Source organism: Odocoileus virginianus, chromosome 27, assembly GCF_023699985.2.
Source record: "Odocoileus virginianus isolate 20LAN1187 ecotype Illinois chromosome 27, Ovbor_1.2, whole genome shotgun sequence".
Taxonomy (NCBI): domain Eukaryota; kingdom Metazoa; phylum Chordata; class Mammalia; order Artiodactyla; family Cervidae; genus Odocoileus; species Odocoileus virginianus.
The window spans coordinates 32246110-32264189 of NC_069700.1; the positions used below are offsets into that span (position 1 = coordinate 32246110).

Genomic DNA, 18080 nt, shown 5'->3' on the forward strand with positions numbered 1-18080 from the left:
GAGTACTGGAGTGGGGCGCCCAGGAAGACACTGGAACCCACCAAAAGAGATACCGCACTTCCAAAAACAAAGGAGAAACCACAGTGAGAGAGTAGGAGGAGTAGGAATCCCCAGAGAATGTGACTTTGAAGGCCAGTGGGATTTGATTACAAGACTTCCACAGGACTGGGGGAAACAAACACTCCACTCTTGGAGGGCACACACAAACTCCTGTGCACACCAGGGCCCAGGGGGAAGGAGCAGTGACCCCACAGGAGACTGAACCAGACCTACTTGCTAGTGTCAGAGGGTTTTGTTACCAAAAGCTTGGTCTCTCTATCACTGGTCCTGAATCAAACCCCAGAGACAGAGTTTTAGATGAAGTAGAAAAGGATAACTTTAGTGCTTTGCCTGCGAGGGAGGCTTCTGCTGTGTCTCAACCCCAGAGGATATGATGAAGGATTTTATAACAGTGGTTCAGAGGTGGGGTCTCTGACAAGATTAGGATGTGAGCAGGGTTTACAGTCAATTAATCTCAGGTGGCCAATTTCTAATCTTGATAAGCTTCTCTGGTCCCTTTAAGAGAGTCCCTTGGACTGCAAGGAGATCAAACCAGTCAATCCTAAAGGAAATCAACCCTGAATATTCATTGGAATGACTGATGCTCAAGCTGAAGCTCCAATACTTCGGCCACCTGATGTGAAGAGCCAACTCATTGGAAAAGATCCTGATGCTAGGAAAGATTGAAGGCAGGAGGAGAAGAGGATGACAGAGGATGAGATGGTTGGATGGCATCACCAAATCAATGGACATGAGTTTGAGCAAGCTCCTGGAGATGGTGAAGAACAGGGAAGCCTGGTGTGCTGCAGTCCATGGGGTAGCAAAAGTCGGACATGGCTGAGTGAACAACAACAATTCTTTTTTTTTTTTTCTCTTAGTTTTTAACAACAACAATTCTTGTTGAGGAGCACAGGCTCTAGGGCATGAGGGCTTTAGTAGTTGTGAAACTATAATTGTTGTACACTGTGTTGAATGGTTTTCTGTCCCTTCCTAGAAATGCTGGTTCTTATTTTTTATATCATTCACAGTTTACTCACAAAATTTTTAACATATATATCACATAGCAATACAGTGTTATAATCTTGTGGTCTTTAGGATAGTTAAGAAGGAAAAATACAGTCTTTCATATTAACCCACGTATATACAATTTCTGGTGCTCCGCATTTTTAGCTGTGGATTTGGGTCATTTTCTGGTGTCATTTCCTTTCAGTCTAAATTATTTCCTTTAGTCTATCTTATAAGGGAGCATAGCAATGTTTCCTGTTTTTTACCTAGTATTGTCTTTATTTTTGTTTCATTTTTGAAGGACATTTTTGCTGGATATAGAATTCTTCATTCAGCATGCTGAATACATCCACCCACTGTCTTCTCCCTTGTTTTGGATGAGATTCAGCCAACAGTTGTATTAATTAATGCTCTCTATATGTGGAGTCATTTTTCTCTTGCTACTTTCAGATTTTCTCTCTGTTTTTGAACACTAGACTAGGATGTGTCTAGGAGTGGATCTCTTTGTATTAACTTACTTAAGGTTTGTTGCATTCTTGGATATACAGATTCATGTTTTCATCAGATTTGGGAATTTTATGACCATTATTTAAAATAAAAATTCTGCCCTTTATTTTCTCAACTCCCCTTTGGATACAACCATTAGACATATATTGTATGTCTAATGTCTGTAGGATGTTGTCCCACAGGTCTTTGAACACCAATCACTGTTTTCAGTTAAAAAAAGATCTTCAGATTGGGTAATTTCTATGAATTTATATTTGAGTTCAATGATTTTTTTCCCTGCCATCTAGAATCTGCTGCTAAGCCCCTCTAATGAATTTTTCATTTAGTTGCTATACTTTTTTGTGGTAACTCATACATTGCATATAATTTACCATTTCTAAAGGCATATAATTCAGTGGCATTAAGTACATTCATATTGTTGTGCAAACTTCACTACTATTCATCTCTAGAACATTTTCATCTTCCCAAAATTGTTACCATTAAACAACAACTCCTTGTTCCTCCTCTCCCCTTAGTCCTTGGAAACCACCATACTTCTATCTATATGAATTTGCCTATTCTAATTATTGCAATATAAGTGGAATCATATAATATTTATCCTTTTGTGACTCATTCTCTTTGCTTAGCATAATGTCTTCAAAGTTCATCCATGTTGGAGCATGTGTCAGAATTTCCTTCCTTTTTAAGGTTGAATAATATTCCATTATATATATATATATATACATATATATATACACATACACATATATATCACATTTTGATTATTCATTAATCCATCAATGGGTGCTTATATTGCTTCTACCTTTTGGTTATCATGAATAGACTTCTTTGAAAATGGGTATACAAGTATCTGCTCATGTCCCTGCTTTCAATTCCCTTGGGTATATACCCAGAAATGGAATTACTGGATCATATGTTAATTCTATGCTTGATATTTTTAGAAAATGCCATACTATTTTCTATAGCAGCTGCACCATTTTACATCCCCACTAGCGATGCACAAAAGTTGCAATTTCTCCACCTCTCCACCAACACTTGTTATGTTCTGGGGGTTTTTAGTGTTTTTTCGTTTTTTTCATAGTATCTGTCTTAATGGGGGTGATAATGGAGTGACACTGCAATCTCATTATGGTTCTTATTTGCATTTTCCTAATGACTGGGGGTTTCCCTGGTGGCTCAAACTGTAAAAGAATCTGCCTGCAATGCAGGAGTTTCAGGTTTGATCCCTTGGACAGGAAGATCCCTTGGAGAAGGGAATGGCTATCCACTACAGCATTCTTGCCTGGAGAATTCCATGGACAGAGGAGCCTGGTGGGCTACAGTGCATGGGCTAACAAAGAGTCGGACATGACTAAGCAACTCACAATGATTACTGATGTTGAACATCTTTTCATGTTCTTATGAGTCATTTACATATCTTCTTTGGAGAAATGCCTATTGAAGTCCTTTGCCCATATTTCAGTTGGGTCTTTGGAGGTTTTACTGAATTATAGAAGCTCTTTATACATTCCAGATATTAATTCTTTATTAGATATATGATTTGCAAATATTTTCTCTCATTCCACAGGCCACCTTTTCACCCTGTTGATGTAATCCTTTGATGAATTAAAGTGTTTTTTTTGAGCCTCCAGTATCTTTTATTTTTCCTAGAATCTGTATACAATTAACTCTAGCAGCGTGATACTCAATACAGTTTAAGCCTCATGTTTTAGATTAACTACTTAATATTATAAATGTGAATGCACATCCTCATAACTGGGAAACTAAATGACATAGGTTTACTCATTTATGTCACCATACAAAATTTTATATGCAATGAGAGCTTTTTTTTGGGTGGGGGGGAGCTTTTATACTATAGAATCTGACCTTAAAAACTAGCTTACATATAAAACATAGTTACTAAAAAAAAAAAAACAGTTACTCTTTGCTCATCTGTCCTAACCTAGAAAGTATTGCACCAATGCTTAAGATGTGATTAAAACAGATGAGTTCTCAACACAAGGTTAACAAACCTGAAGCTCCACCCTAGAAATACAAACCTATAAATCAAAAATTGTTTCACCAGAAATAGGTTATGAGCAACTCTTACCAAAGTAGTACTATAAGGAGTTACAATGTTGACCCAAAGAAGACACAGGTTTTTCATTAAACATTTTTTAATGGGTCTCAAATTTTTTTTTTAAATGGGTCTCAAATTTTGTAGCAGAGTTTTGGTCAAGTTGTTTTCATTAAAAAGTACTGATTTGAAAAACTAAGAACTTAAACTGCCACACACAAAACATATGGTCCACAAAAACATTTTCCTTTCCTCTTGAAGGTTTTACGATGCATTGTTATCATTAACCAGTCTTTTACTATTAAACTTAAATGGCCAATTGAGACAAACAGTTCTGAGACCTGTTCTTCCACCGCTGATTAAGACTGGGGTGGCAGGTATTGGGGATAATATTCATTTAGCCTTCTGAGCTTTCTGGGCAGACTTGGTGACCTTGCCAGCCCCAGCTCTCTTCTTGTCCACTGCTTTGATGACACCCACAGAGACTGTCTGTCACACATCACGCACAGCAAAACAGCCCAGGGGAGGATAGTCAGAGAAGCTCTCGACACACATGGGCTTGCCAGGAACCATATCAATGACGGCAGCATCATCAGATTTCAAGAATTTAGGGCCATCTTCCAGCTTTTTCCCAGAACGATGATCAATCTTCTCGTTCAGCTCAGCAAACTTGCAAGCAATGTGAGCTGTGTGACAATCCAGCACAGGTGCATATCCAGCACTGATTTGTCCTGGATGGTTCAAAATAATCACCGGAGCTGTGAAGCCAGCTGCTTCCATTGGTGGGTCATTTTTGCTGTCACCAGCCACATTGCCACGACAAACATCTTTGACAGACACATTCTTGACATTGAAGCCCACGTTGTCCCCAGGAAGGGCTTCACTCAATGCTTCATGGTGCATTTCTACAGACTTCACTTCAGTTGCCACATTGACTGGAGCAAAGGTGACCACCATGCCAGGTTTGAGAACACGTCTCCACGCTACCCACAGGGACAGTACCAATACCACTGATTTTTATAGACATCCTGGAGAGGCAAACGCAAGGCTTTGTCAGTTGGGCTAGTTGGTGGCAGGATGCAATCCAGAGCTTCAAGCAGGTTGGTTCCACTGGCATTGCCGTCCTTACGGGTGACTTTCCATCGCTTGAACCATGGCATGTTAGCACTTGGCTCCAGCACGTTGTCACCATTCCAGCCAGATATTGGCACAAATGCTACTGTGTTGGGGTTGTAGCCAGTTTTCTTAATGTAGGTGCTGACTTCCTTAACAATTTCCTCGTATCTCTTCTGGCTGTAGGGTGGCTCAGTGGAATCCATTTTGTGAACTCCCACAATTTGTTGTTTCACACGCAGAGTGTAAGCCAGAAGGGCATGCTCACGGGTCTGCCCGTTCTTGGAGATACTGGCTTCAAATTCACCAACACCAGCAGCAACAGTCAGGACAGCAACAGTCAGCCTGGGCTGTGCCTGTGATCATGTTTTTGATGAAGTCTCTGTGTCCTGGGGCATCAATGATGGTAACATTGTACTTGCTGGTCTCAGACTTGCACAGGGAGATATCGATGGTGATACCATGCTCACGTTCAGCTTTCAGCTTGTCCAAGACCCAGGCATATTTGAAGGAGCCCTTTCCCATCTCGGCAGCCTCCTTCTTGAACTTTTCAACTGTTCTCTTGTCGATCCCGCCACATTTGTGGACAAGATGGCCAGTCATGGTGGACTTCCCTGAATCTACATGCCCAGTGACAACGATGCTGATATGGGTCTTTTCCTTTCCCATTTTTGCTTAGGTTTAACGGTGGTTTTCACGACACCTGTGTCCTGGCAGCAAACCTGGTGTGAAAAAGCTAAAGTTTTTAATTGTGATGAAGTCCAATTTATCTATTTTATCTTTTGTTGCCTATATTTTTGACATCATATCCAAATAATTATTGCCAGGTATAATGGCATGAAGATTCTCTCCTACATTGTAATATTTTAAGGGTTTTATAGTTTCACTCTTACATTTTAGGTCTTGAATCCATTTTGAGTCCATTGTTGTAGGTGATGTAAAGGTCCAACCTCCTTTTCTTGCATATGAATATTCAGTTTTGCCAACACCACTTGTATTTTTTTTAAACATTTATTTTTATTTATTTGGCTGCATAGAGTCTTAGTTGTGGCATGTGGGATCTAGTTCCCTAACCAGGGATCGAACCCAGCCCTGCTGTATCAAGAGCACAGAGTCTTAGCCACTAGACCACAAGGGAATTCCCCACTTGTATTTTTTTAAGATTTATTTATTTATTTTTATTGTTTTGGCTGTGGTGAGTCTTTGTTGCTGCGCATGGCTTTCTGTAGTTGTGGCAAGGGGGAGCTACTCTCTAGGTACGTGTGTGGGCTTCTCATTGCAGTGGCTTCTCTCAGCGGAGCACAGACTCTAGCTGCATGGGCTTCAGTAGTTGTAGCACGTAGGATCAGTATTTGTGGCACACAGGCTTAGTTGCCCCATGGCATGTGGGATCTTCTGGGACCAGGGATCAACCTGGTGTCCCTTGCATTGCAAGGTAGATTCTTAATCACTGGACCGCCAGGGAAGCCTTCCAACACCACTGGTTGAGAAGACTGTCCTTTTCCCGTTGAGGTCCTTGCATCTTTGTAAAAAATCATACAATCATTTGACCATGGAGATTTCCCTGGTGATCCAATGGTTAAGACTCCATGCTTCCACTTTAGGGGACAGGAGTTCAATCCCTGGTCAGGAAACTAAGATCCCACATGCTTTGCAATGCAGCCAACAATTTAAAAAAAAAAAAATTTTTTTTTTTAAAGTCACTTGACCATATGGGTTTATTTCTGGGCTCTCTATTGCAGAGGTCCCCAGTCCCTGGGCCAGAGAGCAGTACTGATTCAAAGTCTGTTAGGAACAAGACCACACAGCAGGAGGAGAGTAGCAAGCGAGTGAACAAAGCTTCACCTGCCGCTCCCCATAGTTCACGTTACCGCCTGAACCATATCCCCCCTCATTCCACAGAAAAAATGTTTTCTTAGAAACTCATCCCTGGTGTCAAAAATGTTAGGCACCACTGCTCTATTCTATTCCACTGGTTGATATGTTTGTCTTTATGCCAGTACCACACTGTTTTGATTGCTAGAGATTCCATATGAATTTTAGGATGGATTTTTCTGTTACTGCAAAAAAAAAAAAAAAAAGAATGTTGTTGGCATTTGGATAGGGATTGCATTGGTTATATAGATTACTTTGGGTCGTTACTGTATTCTTCAACTCCAGGATATCCTTGGGTTCTTATTATTTCTATCTCCTTATTGAGAATTTCTATTATTGATTCATTGTGATCATAATTTCTTTGAATTCTTTAAATATAATTTCCTTTAGTTCTTTGAACATCCTCATAACAGCCTCTTTGAAGTCTTTGTCTGCTAAATTCGGTATCAATACTCACTCAGAGTCAATTTATATTAACAGTTTTTTCCCAAGTATGGGTCATGCATTTCCATTTCTTTGTGTGTCTTATAATTGGTTGTTGTTGTTCTTGTTGTAAATTGGACATTTTAGATAATATCTTGTAGCAAGTCTGAATTCTAATTCCCCCCTGCAGGCTACTGTTATTTCTATTTGTTTATCTGTTTATTGTTTCTCTGATTAGTAATTTGTCTGGGCTAAATCCATGAAATCTGTCTCTCCAGCAGAATATAGCTACAACTTCCGTCATTTGTTTTGTTATTTTTATTTCTGACTTCCTGAAGTACTTGCCTCATGTACTTCATAACTGAGTGACTAGCCACTGATCAAACAGAGCTTGTGTCCAACCACCTCAAGCCACTAAACTAACTCTTCTGTCCTCTAGTGACAGATCTGTGTTTTTTGGGGGCAGTGTATTCATAGTTTCAGCCACCATTTTCACTCTTATCCAGCTTTCACTTATTGTTATGCCCTTTTGTATTTCCTCTGCACACACAAAGCCTCAGGGTTGGCCAGGAGCGTGTAGCTGATTGGGCCCTCTCTTATCTCTGTGCACGCATGCAGCTTCATCCTGGAAGCTTGCCCCAACCAAGACTACAACCTTTAGATGGTAGAGCCACTGGCCCTCCTCACTGCTCCCTCTGAGATTGTCTCTTCATCAGCAACACTGTTGGGTGTTTCTGATCACTATCCTCTGTCCCCACTGACCAGAGCAGAGAAGGTGCTGGTCCTGACTGTCTTAAAATTTAGAATCTCTGTATCAAATAACTGAGGGAGAGAGTGATGGTGCAGCCTCAGGCCAGAAAATCACAGATTCCCACTCTTCTTACCTGAAGTTCAGCAGTTTTTCAAGCATAAATGCTTCTCAGATTGTTGTATGATTTTGTTTGGTGTCTGGGGAAATGAAATGGGTGTTTTGTCACTTTTTTTTTAATGTCAACTATTGCTTTTGTCCCAGTTTCTTTTGGGGTAAATGAGATGCCAATCTCTTCACTTGGCCACACCTGAACATCTTGCCTTCAGTTTTCTTATTTTAAATGCTCAGGGGGAATTCCTTGGTGGTCTAGTGGTTAGGACTCTGAGCTTCCACTACAGGGGGCACTGGTTCGATCCATGGCCAGAGAACTAAGATCCCACAAGCCACACAGCTAGGTCAAACAAATAAACAAAAGACCTCTCAGTATTTTCTAAGGAAAATTAATATGCAAATACAGCCTGTACAAATACTGTGTGTTCGTTTATACCTTTACTTCACAACACAGACAATGTACAAAGAGAGTTTACAGTGCAAAACAAAAGGGCTTCTGCTACTTGCAGAATGTGTAACTCTATACATGGCCTATATCGTGTTAACAATACCAAATTATCTTAAATAATATCCTGTGACAGTTACTTCAACCATTAGACAGGTTTGAAAACAACTAGGCCACACTGCTTGACTGCACACTTGCTCACATTACCAAAGGTCAAAGCTGCCTCATGGAGTGTTAAGAATTCTCATTTGAACTGTCTGGTTTGCAAAACCTGAACCAACAATGGAAACAACTTACCTCCTCTGTTTGATCTTGTTTGATCAACAAATAACTTTTGACAGAAATTCCTCAAAAGCAACAAAGATATCAGAGTTATCAGTGTGAGAAGCACATTGATCCCTAGGTCCAGAGTTGCCCAGTAGCTGGCCAACTACATAACAGAAAAATGCAAGACCGTAATCATGTATTATTGTTGTTCAGCCACTAAGTGGTGTTCAACTCTTTCTGACCCCATCAACTGCAACATGCCAGACTTCCATGTCCTTTACTATCTCCTGGAGTTTGCTCAAACTCACGTCCATTGAGTAAGTGATGCCATCCAACCATCTCATCCTCTGTTGCCCCCTTTTCCTCCTGCCCTCAGTCTTTCCCAGCAATAGGGTATTTTTCCAATGAGTCAGCTGTTCGCTGGCCAGGTGGCCAAAGTATTGGTGCTAAAGCATCAGTATCAGTCCTTTTGTAAATATTCAAGGTTGATTTCCTTTAGGAGTGAATGAATCCTAAAGGAAATTGTGTATTATCTAGTAGTAAATCTAATAATACTAAAATTCTGAAGGAAGGATGAATAGAAATAATATTTTAAAATCTCTACAGCAACTTAAATATATTAAAACAGCTATGGTTTATTGGTGACAAAGATAATCTAATATTCTGAGGCTTGTTGCCTACTGTATTAGTTATTGATTGCTGCATAACAAATTGCCCCAATGTTTAGTAGCTTAAAACAACACAATTTCATACCATTTCTGAGGGTGAGGAGTCTAGGAGCAGCATAGCTCAGTAATACTGGTTTCTCCTGAGGTTGAATTCAAGCTATTGGCCATCTGAAGGCTTGACTGGGCTGGAAGATCTACCTCCAAGCTCATTCATATAGTTGTTGGCAGAATGACTTGATGAACCCTATTTCATTCTGAGTGGCAATTTGTCCAGCTGAAAAACTTTAATTCTAGTTTCCCTTGCAGCTAGATGTGACGTCATACTACATGCTGGCCAATGATGTGTAATTAGTTGTTGGGTGGAAATTCCAGGAAGTCTTAAAACTTTTGCTGTCATGGGCTACTAGGCAACCCCCAAGGATGGTGAAGGACAGAAATAGGAAGAACTTGAGTCCTTAATAACAATTGAGCCTCCCTTCAGCTTTTATGCGGGCAGGGGTAATGGCTTGTTTAGGGCCCTCTATTAGCCTAACCTAATTCTGAAATGCATATATTATCTCATTTCACCCTCACAGAAACCCTGAGTGGAAGGATTTTTATTATCCTCATTTCATGGAAAGGAAAGGTAGCCTGACTTGCCCAAGCTCATATGAATAGTAAAGACAGAGCCAGCTGTGTCTGACTCCCTGGCAAGCGCTCACAACCACTGGGCCAGACGGCTGTGTACCCCGGGCAATAACGGTAGTAACAGCAATAGCTCACGCAGGAACTCCTGCTATGTTCCAGGCACTATGTTCCAGGCACTACGCTCCAGGCTACTTACTTACCATTTTATTCAGTATTCACAACAACCCCCATGACATAGGTATTACCATCCTCATTTTATAGATGAGAAAACTGAGGCTTGGAAAATGTAATTCATTTGCCCATGACTCAAGGAGACACCGGAGAAGGCAATGGCACCCCACTCCAGTACACTTGCCTGGAAAATCCCATGGATAGAGGAGCCTGGTAGGCTGCAGTCCATGGGGTCACTAAGAGTCAGACACGACTGAGCGACTTCACTTTCACTTTTCACTTTTATGCACTGGAGAAGGAAATGGCAACCCACTCCAGTGTTCTTGCCTGGAGAATTCCAGGGACGGGGGAACCTGGTGGGTTGCTGTCTGTGGGGTCGCACAGAGTCAGACACGACTGAAGCAACTTAGCAGCAGCAGCAAGGAGACACAAGGGGCCAAGACATAACCTCATGTATGCTTTAGAAAGCCACCTTGGGATAAGGTATGGGGCATGGATTTGAACAGAAAAGAGCAAAGACTAGGCACTTATTTAGAAAGCTTACAGAAGGACTTTGAGGAGAGAAGAGGAAGGGCTGAGCACCGGTGCACTCTGTCCCAGGATCTGGTGTTTACGACACGAGCTGTGTTGGCTGAGGAGGCTCCTTGGAAGAAGGCATCTGCAAGAGGATAACATAAGGGCACATCCTCCCTGAGCTTTTAGGAAGTTCCTTCCATTCCCTTTAGTCTCTCCTCTCCTTTAACTTCCAGAATGTCCACTGTCCCAGTCTTGCCCAGTGTTTTTGAAGAAAAGACGACAAATGGAAGAGAAGAGGTGATAAATCTATTTGCTTTAGAGTGTTATGAACTTAAAATAGAAGCTTCTAGGGACCTCCCTGGTGGTCCAGAGGTTAAGAATACACTTTCTATGCTGGGGACATGCGGGTCAGTTCCTGGTCAGGAAATTAAGATCCCACATGCCAGGGGGCAACCAGGCCTGTGACCCACAGCTCCTGAGCCTGGTCACACTAGAGACTGCGTGCAGCAACTAGAGAAAGCGTGTGCCCCACAGCGGAGACCCAGCACAGCCAAGATAAAATTAGAAAGAAAAGACAGAGAGAGAGAACCTTCCACAGGCAGGGGGGAGGGGCGGTATCAACAATGAGCAGTTCAAGCTGTCCCTCATACTGAGCACAGACCTTTGAGGGAGGCGTCACCCAAACCCTATAACCATAGCAGGTCAGAAATAAGTGCCCTCTTATCTTTCAGAGCTAGTAACTGAGACTTCTGCTTCATTGACTATGCCAAAGCCTTTGGCTGTGTGGATCACAATAAACTGTGGAAAATTCTTAAAGAAATGGGAATACCAGACCACCTTACCTGCCTCCTGAGAAACCTGTATGCAGGTCAAGAAGCAACAGTTAGAATTGGACAGGGAACAACGAACTGGTTCCAAATTGGGAAAGGAGTTCATCAAGGCTGTATATTGTCACCCTGCTTATTTAACTTATATGCAGAGTACATCATGGGAAATGTTGGACTGGATGAAGCACAAGCTGGAATCAAGATTTCTGGGAGAAATATCAGTGACCTCAGATACGCAGATGACACTACCCTCATGGCAGAAAGCAAAGAACTAAAGAACCTCTTGAAGGTGAAACAGGAGAGTGAAGAACATAGATTAAAACTCAACATTCAAAAAACTAAGATCATGGCATCCGGTCCCATCACTTCAAGGCAAATAGATAGGGAAACAATGGAAACAGTGAGACTGTATTTTTTGGGCTCCAAAATCACTGCAGATGGTACTTGCAGCCATGAAATTAAAAGATACTTGCTCCTTGGAAGAAAAGCTATGGCAACCTTAGACAGTGTATTAAAAAGCAGAGACATCACTTTGCCAACAAAGGTCTGTCTAGTCAAAGCTATGGTTTTTCCAGTAGTCATGTATGGATGTGAGAGTTGGACCATAAAGAAGGCTGAGCACCAAAGAATGGATGCTTTTGAACTGTGGTGTTGGAGAAGACTCTTGAGAGTCCATTGGCCAACAAGGAGATCAAGCCAGTCAATCCTAAAGGAAATCAACCCTGAATATTCACTGGAAGGACAGATGCTGAAGCTGAAGCTCCAGTACTTTGGCCATCTGATGCGAAGAGCCGACTCATTGGAAAAGACCCTGAGGCTGGGAAAGATTGAAGGCAAGAGGAGAAGGGGGCAGCAGAGGATGAGATGGTTAGATAGCATAACCAACTCAATGGGCATCAGTCTCAGGAGGCTCCGGGAGTTGGTGATGGACAGGGAGGCCTGACATGCTGCAGTCCATGGGGTCACAAAGAGTCAGACACAACTGAGCTACTGAACACCAACTGAGACCCACAGAAGTTGGGTAACTGGCTAACGGTCACAGAGCAAGTAAAAGGTAGACTCGAAGCTCAGACTCTTCCCCATCACATCTGCCACCTACACAAGTAATAGAACCTGATGCAGCCAAAACTCAAACCAAAAGAAAATGTTTTGAAAGGATACAGGCCAGCTCACAGGACTAAGGCAAGGCTTGACCAGGCTGTGTCAGTCTTCTGACTCAGGTGTATGCAACAGAAATGACTTCTGGGTACAGTAATTAGAAAAAGAATATATTGAAAGGATTAAAAGGATATATTATAAAGAGGTTTAGCAGCTACACGGCTAGTAATAACACCCAATATTGTACTACAGAACCAGTTTGGTGGTTCTCTAGTCACTACTGCCCCCAGCACCTGGGCAGACACACCAGAGCTTATATGGCAGATACCCTTGACCAGGGATCATCCTGCAAGCGGCACTGTCACGACTGCTTCCAGAAATGACTCATCAGCCACTTCTCTCACAGAACATGATTCTGCTGGTCCCAGAATCTTTGAATCCCATTCCCAGTTCACAGGTTGAGTGTGCCAAATTAAGGCATTCTTTTTATGTATGTATGTAGCTCTAGCCACAAGGAATCCTGGGAAAGCAAGTACTGGTATTTTCAGCTTCTTTGTGGAGAAGTGGGCTTTGCTTCATAAGGAAGGGAATTAGTTATTAATATGAAAGTAGTCTGGGTGATGAATAGTCAAAAAAGACAAATGTAGGTGAGATAGATGCAAGAAAAGGACAGGAACCAAAGATTCTTGTAACAGCACCTTAAAATAATGCTTAATATGTTTCGACTGTTGCAGCTGGAGATTAAGGTGGAAAAGAAAGTGGGTGATAAAGAGTGAGTGAGTGAGTGAGTGAGTGAAGTCATTCAGTCATGTCCGACTCTTTGCGACCCCGTGGACTGGAGCCTACCAGGCTCCTCTGTCCATGGGATTTTCCAGGCAAAAATACTGGAGTGGGTTGCCATTTCCTTCTCCAGGAGATCTTCCTGACCCAGGGATTGAATCCAGGTCTCTGGTGATAAAGAAGTAAAGTAAAAATATATCCTCAAAAATGAAGCTCTTATATTTACAAATATGCTATTTTCAAATGAATATATCTATAAGAATATATCCATAAGAACAATGTATCAACATATAACATAGAAATATATATAAATTATAATTTTATTAATTTATAAATAAAACAATAAATTATATTAATAAAATACATATGGTCTATATGATTAAAGGGACTTCCCTGGTGGCTCAGATAGTAAAGAACCTGCCTGCAATGTGGGAGATCCAGGTACAATCCCCGGGTCAGGAAGATTCCCTGGAGAAGGGATGGCAACCCACTCCCGTATTCTTGCCTGGGAAATTCCATGGACAGAGGAGCCTAGTGGGCTACAGCCCATGGAGTCACAAAGAGTCAGACACGACTGAGCGACTAACACACGTATATAATTGAAACAAATGAGGTTACTTTCATGAAGGAGAGTGCTCATGAAGCAAAGCCCCATCATTTTGAGATAAGAACATCATTGTTTGGTTGTAGAACTATTCCAGTCTTTAAATACTAAATCCACACATCAGTTCTCCAACTCCCAGCTCTTTCAGATACCATTCTTTGATCCTGTGGTACCTCCTGCAGGCCCTGGACTCATCTATAATCTAATTTTCACCTCCCTCCTGTCTTCATTTTCCACCCTAACTAGGCTTAAATCCAAAGCTCCAACACTTCAACCCCGCTTCACTCCCACAGGACCCCCTTATCCAAAATCCCATCTCTGGAAATGTGTGGATGAAGGCACACCCACTATGCTGGCTTTTAGGTAGGCAGCACTGCTAAACCACTTCCAGAGGATCTGATAAAAACTTTGTGGGAAGCCTCTGATCTTTTGACCCTTTACTGGAATGTAGCTTACATTCTAAGCTTTTTTTCTCTCGTTTGGGGCATAAACACCTAGAGCAAGACCTAGTAAAAAATGGGCATCCAACAACTATTGCTGAATTGAATTGGAGACATCCAGAATTCAATAAGCGACTAATGACTGAGAAGTCACTCGAGATTCGAGTATTCACAGGTCCTGGGGAAGATGGACAGCAGGGAGAGTGGGTCTGGAAATTGGACTTGACGTAGGGATCCAGATTAGACTTTGGTAAAGCAACAATCTGAAAATACTGCTTGGAGATCAAATTGATGAGCTCGGGTAACCCCTGGTGGGCACACTGTTTGGGGATGCTGCAGACAAAGGAAATTTCAACATCTGGGTATTTATTGTGCAGGACTCATAGGCTCATCTAAGATGGAAGAATCAGATAAACAAGACAGTTCATTACTTTTCATCAACACAAGGTCCCATCTTCCCCTTGGGAGCTCCTACTGCTTCAACTCCCATTGATGGAAACAGTTAAAAGAGTTGCCCAGCCGGGAAGTTTTCTGGTGTTCAGAAGAACAAGCGCTTGGCCTCCGGTTACCAGAGGCAGTATTCTGTTCAGATCAGGCCCTGCACCTGTTAACAAGACTGCTTTTCTGGGTAAGAGACAGTGATACCAGGATTTTAACCATCTTAGATTCTTCTTAGGTTAGGACCACAGTGCAAGTTAGACATTCCTTCCTTTAATTTCTATGTCAAATAGATTAATTGTAGACTTTTTTTTCTAGAAGCCTAGGGGAATGAGTTGTTGAGACAGACAAACCTAGGGCACCCCTGACTTATCTTCAGATAGGAAGTGAGGAGATTCTACACAGTGGGGCTATAAAAAGCTAAACAGGCAGTTGGAGAGAGGTGCCCGTCCCAGGCACTCTTGGAGCTGTGGTGACCGCCTGGATGGTTGTTCACAGAGCAGAAAGTAGTGAGAGAGAAGGGCTGGCGATAACGAGGGGATTTAGGTCCTTCTATAAAAACAGCAGTTTCCAATCAGAAAATCAGATGACAGGTATCCAGCTATCCAACCCACAAAGGGCAAAGTCCCCCACCCTGGCAGAGTTTGATTGTTGGCATGAAGACTGCCTAGAGGTAGAGCGAGCCCTTTCTAGGTTAACATAATCAGATGGATACAGGACACCTGCCACTCACTGCAAAGCGCTTCACAGAGCTCGCTGGCTGCATTCATCTGCTTAATAAAGCCAGAATCTGAAACAAACCCTCTTTACCCAGTTTCTCAGAGCCCTGTTGCAGAGAACATGCCTTTAATTAGAGCCAGAATGCACAGTGGTGGGGTTCAGCTATACTGTGGTTTGGTGCTGCAAGGCAGAAAAGTTACCACGTATCTTCCCAGGCAAGCAAAGTGGAGATGGTGTTTCATATCAGATATCCCTTCAGGAAAAGAACATATTGTGGCGGAGAGAAACAATGCAAAAGTCTGGGTTAATTTTTGGTTTGTGTCCTTAAAAATAATGGAACACTTGTTTCTGAGCAGTGTAATAATTGGAATATTTAGACCTCACAATAACAGATAAGGGTATTTTTAGATATGAAGAAACTGAGGCTCAGAGAGGATGAGTAACTTGCCCAAGGTCACACAGTTGCAAAGAGCAGGACTGGGATTCAAACCCAAGTTATTTAAGTCTTTTTTTATTTAAGAACTCACTTTCTGAACTTGTGTGCATCCTTGAAACATGTGTTTTGGAAGAAGAGGTTGCAAGTCACTGTGTCCAACAGCCAAGGAAGAGAAGAGAAGGATCATTCTGTGAGATCAGTCTCTGCAGACAGCCTTTAGGCTCTTGAGTCGAGATGTGTCTCCTTTGAGGATCTTTCCTTCAGTGATGTATAAGGGTGTTCCCTGCAGCACTGTTTAAAACAAAGCAAAAAGAGGGAAGCTACTTGTCCCCAACATGGTAAAAAAAAAAAGTGGAAGTGTTAATCACTCAGTCGTGTCTGACTCTTTGTGAACCCCTGGACTGTACCTCTGTCCATGGAATTCTCCAGCATGGCAACTACCTGACTATGCAAGAACCAGTTAACTATAGTTTTAACTATACAGCTCACTTGTAGTCACCCAACACAATTATATATCATGCAACACAAATTATAGGGATTTCAGTGGCAATGACACAAATCTTACTAGAAATGAAATTGATTTTCTCAAGCCCGATCTTGTCAAAATGTAAACGGCTATTCATACCAAGTGATATCTTTTTCTTGATTGGTTGGGAGCAGACTGATTTTACCTTGGATACTCTGCCTTGGTTTTACTGAAGTTTTGTACTGTAGGGTTTGGTGGAATTGGGAGCCTAATAGATTCTGCTCTTATTTCAATGTAGATTATTGGAACTGCAGATGGAAGTAGTCAGATTACTATGGAACCAGATTTACTAGACCATTACTAACATTTAGAAAAAGCTATATCCATAATTTTTTTTTTTTAAAAAAGACCACAACTCCTTGATAATAGAGAACTCCCACTAGGTGAATTTCCAGATTTCCTTTTTTTCATTCTTCATATACCACTTTATGGGGTCTATATCATTTTTGTTGCCATTATTTTTCCTGTTTTAGTTGAAAGTATATATTCTGAGATATATTTAATACACTTTGAGAGTTGTATGAAGAAAGAGTAAAGGGTTTAAAGAAACTCAAGATTTAAAAAGAGAAAAACTGGAAAAACAAATTTATGGTACAAATACATAACAGAACAATAGGCAGCTGTAACACAGAAAGAGAAGATTCCATATGTTCTGACATGGACCAATCATCAACATGTAATTGAAAACAGCAAGGTACAAAGCAGTGTACAGTTTGTTACCATTTGTGGAAAAGAAGGGAAAGAAGGCCTATATGTATGTTTTTGCTTGTATAGACAAAGAACATCTCTGGAAGAATATACAAGGAACCAGCACCATTCATCACCTCTGTGCAGGGACGTGTCACTGGGGGACAAAGGTGATGGGCTTTTCACCCTAGGTCCTTTTGTACCTTCTGATTTCAAAATATGTAACCATATTACCAGGTGATTTCAGAACATGTGATCCTATTACCAGATGATTATATGCAGACAACATGATTTTTTTTACATGGATTTGTTGATCTGTTTTTGGCTGCGCTGGGTCGCCGCTGCCATGTGTGGGCTTTCTCCAGTTGTGGCGAAGAGAGGTTACTCTTCAGCTGTGGTGGCTTCTCCTGTTGCAGAGCATGGGCTCAAGAGCGTAGGCTCAGTCGTCGTGGCGCACTGGCTGAGGTGCTCCAAGGCACCCAGGGATCTTCACGGACCAGGAACTGAACTGGTGTCCTTGGCATTGTGATGTGAATTCTTAACCACTGGACCACCAGGGAAGCCCGGCATGATTCTATACATAAAAAACCCTAATGATGACATAGAAAAATAGTAGGACTTATAAATGAATTCAGCAAGGTAGCAGGATACAAGATTCACACACAGAAATCAGCTGCATTTCTTTACACTACCAACAAAACATCACAAAGGTGATGTAAGAAAAAAACACAATACCTTTCAAATATCACACTCCAAAAAAATAAAATACTTAGGAATAAACCTGACCAAGGAGGTGAAAGACTCTACACTGAGAACTATAAAACATTAATAAAGGAAACTGAAGATGACTCAAAGAAATGGAAAGATATCCCATACTCCTGGATTGGAAGAATTAACATTGTTAAAATGGCCATACTACCCAAATCAATCTACAAATTTAATGCAATCTT

The 18080-nt window shown here is 41.5% G+C and overlaps 1 pseudogene; it reads right to left on the bottom strand.

Moving 5' to 3' along the window:
* Positions 1–3755: 3755 nt before the first annotated feature.
* LOC110132401 (elongation factor 1-alpha 1 pseudogene) lies at positions 3756–5389 on the bottom strand (annotated as a pseudogene).
* Positions 5390–18080: the final 12691 nt, after the last annotated feature.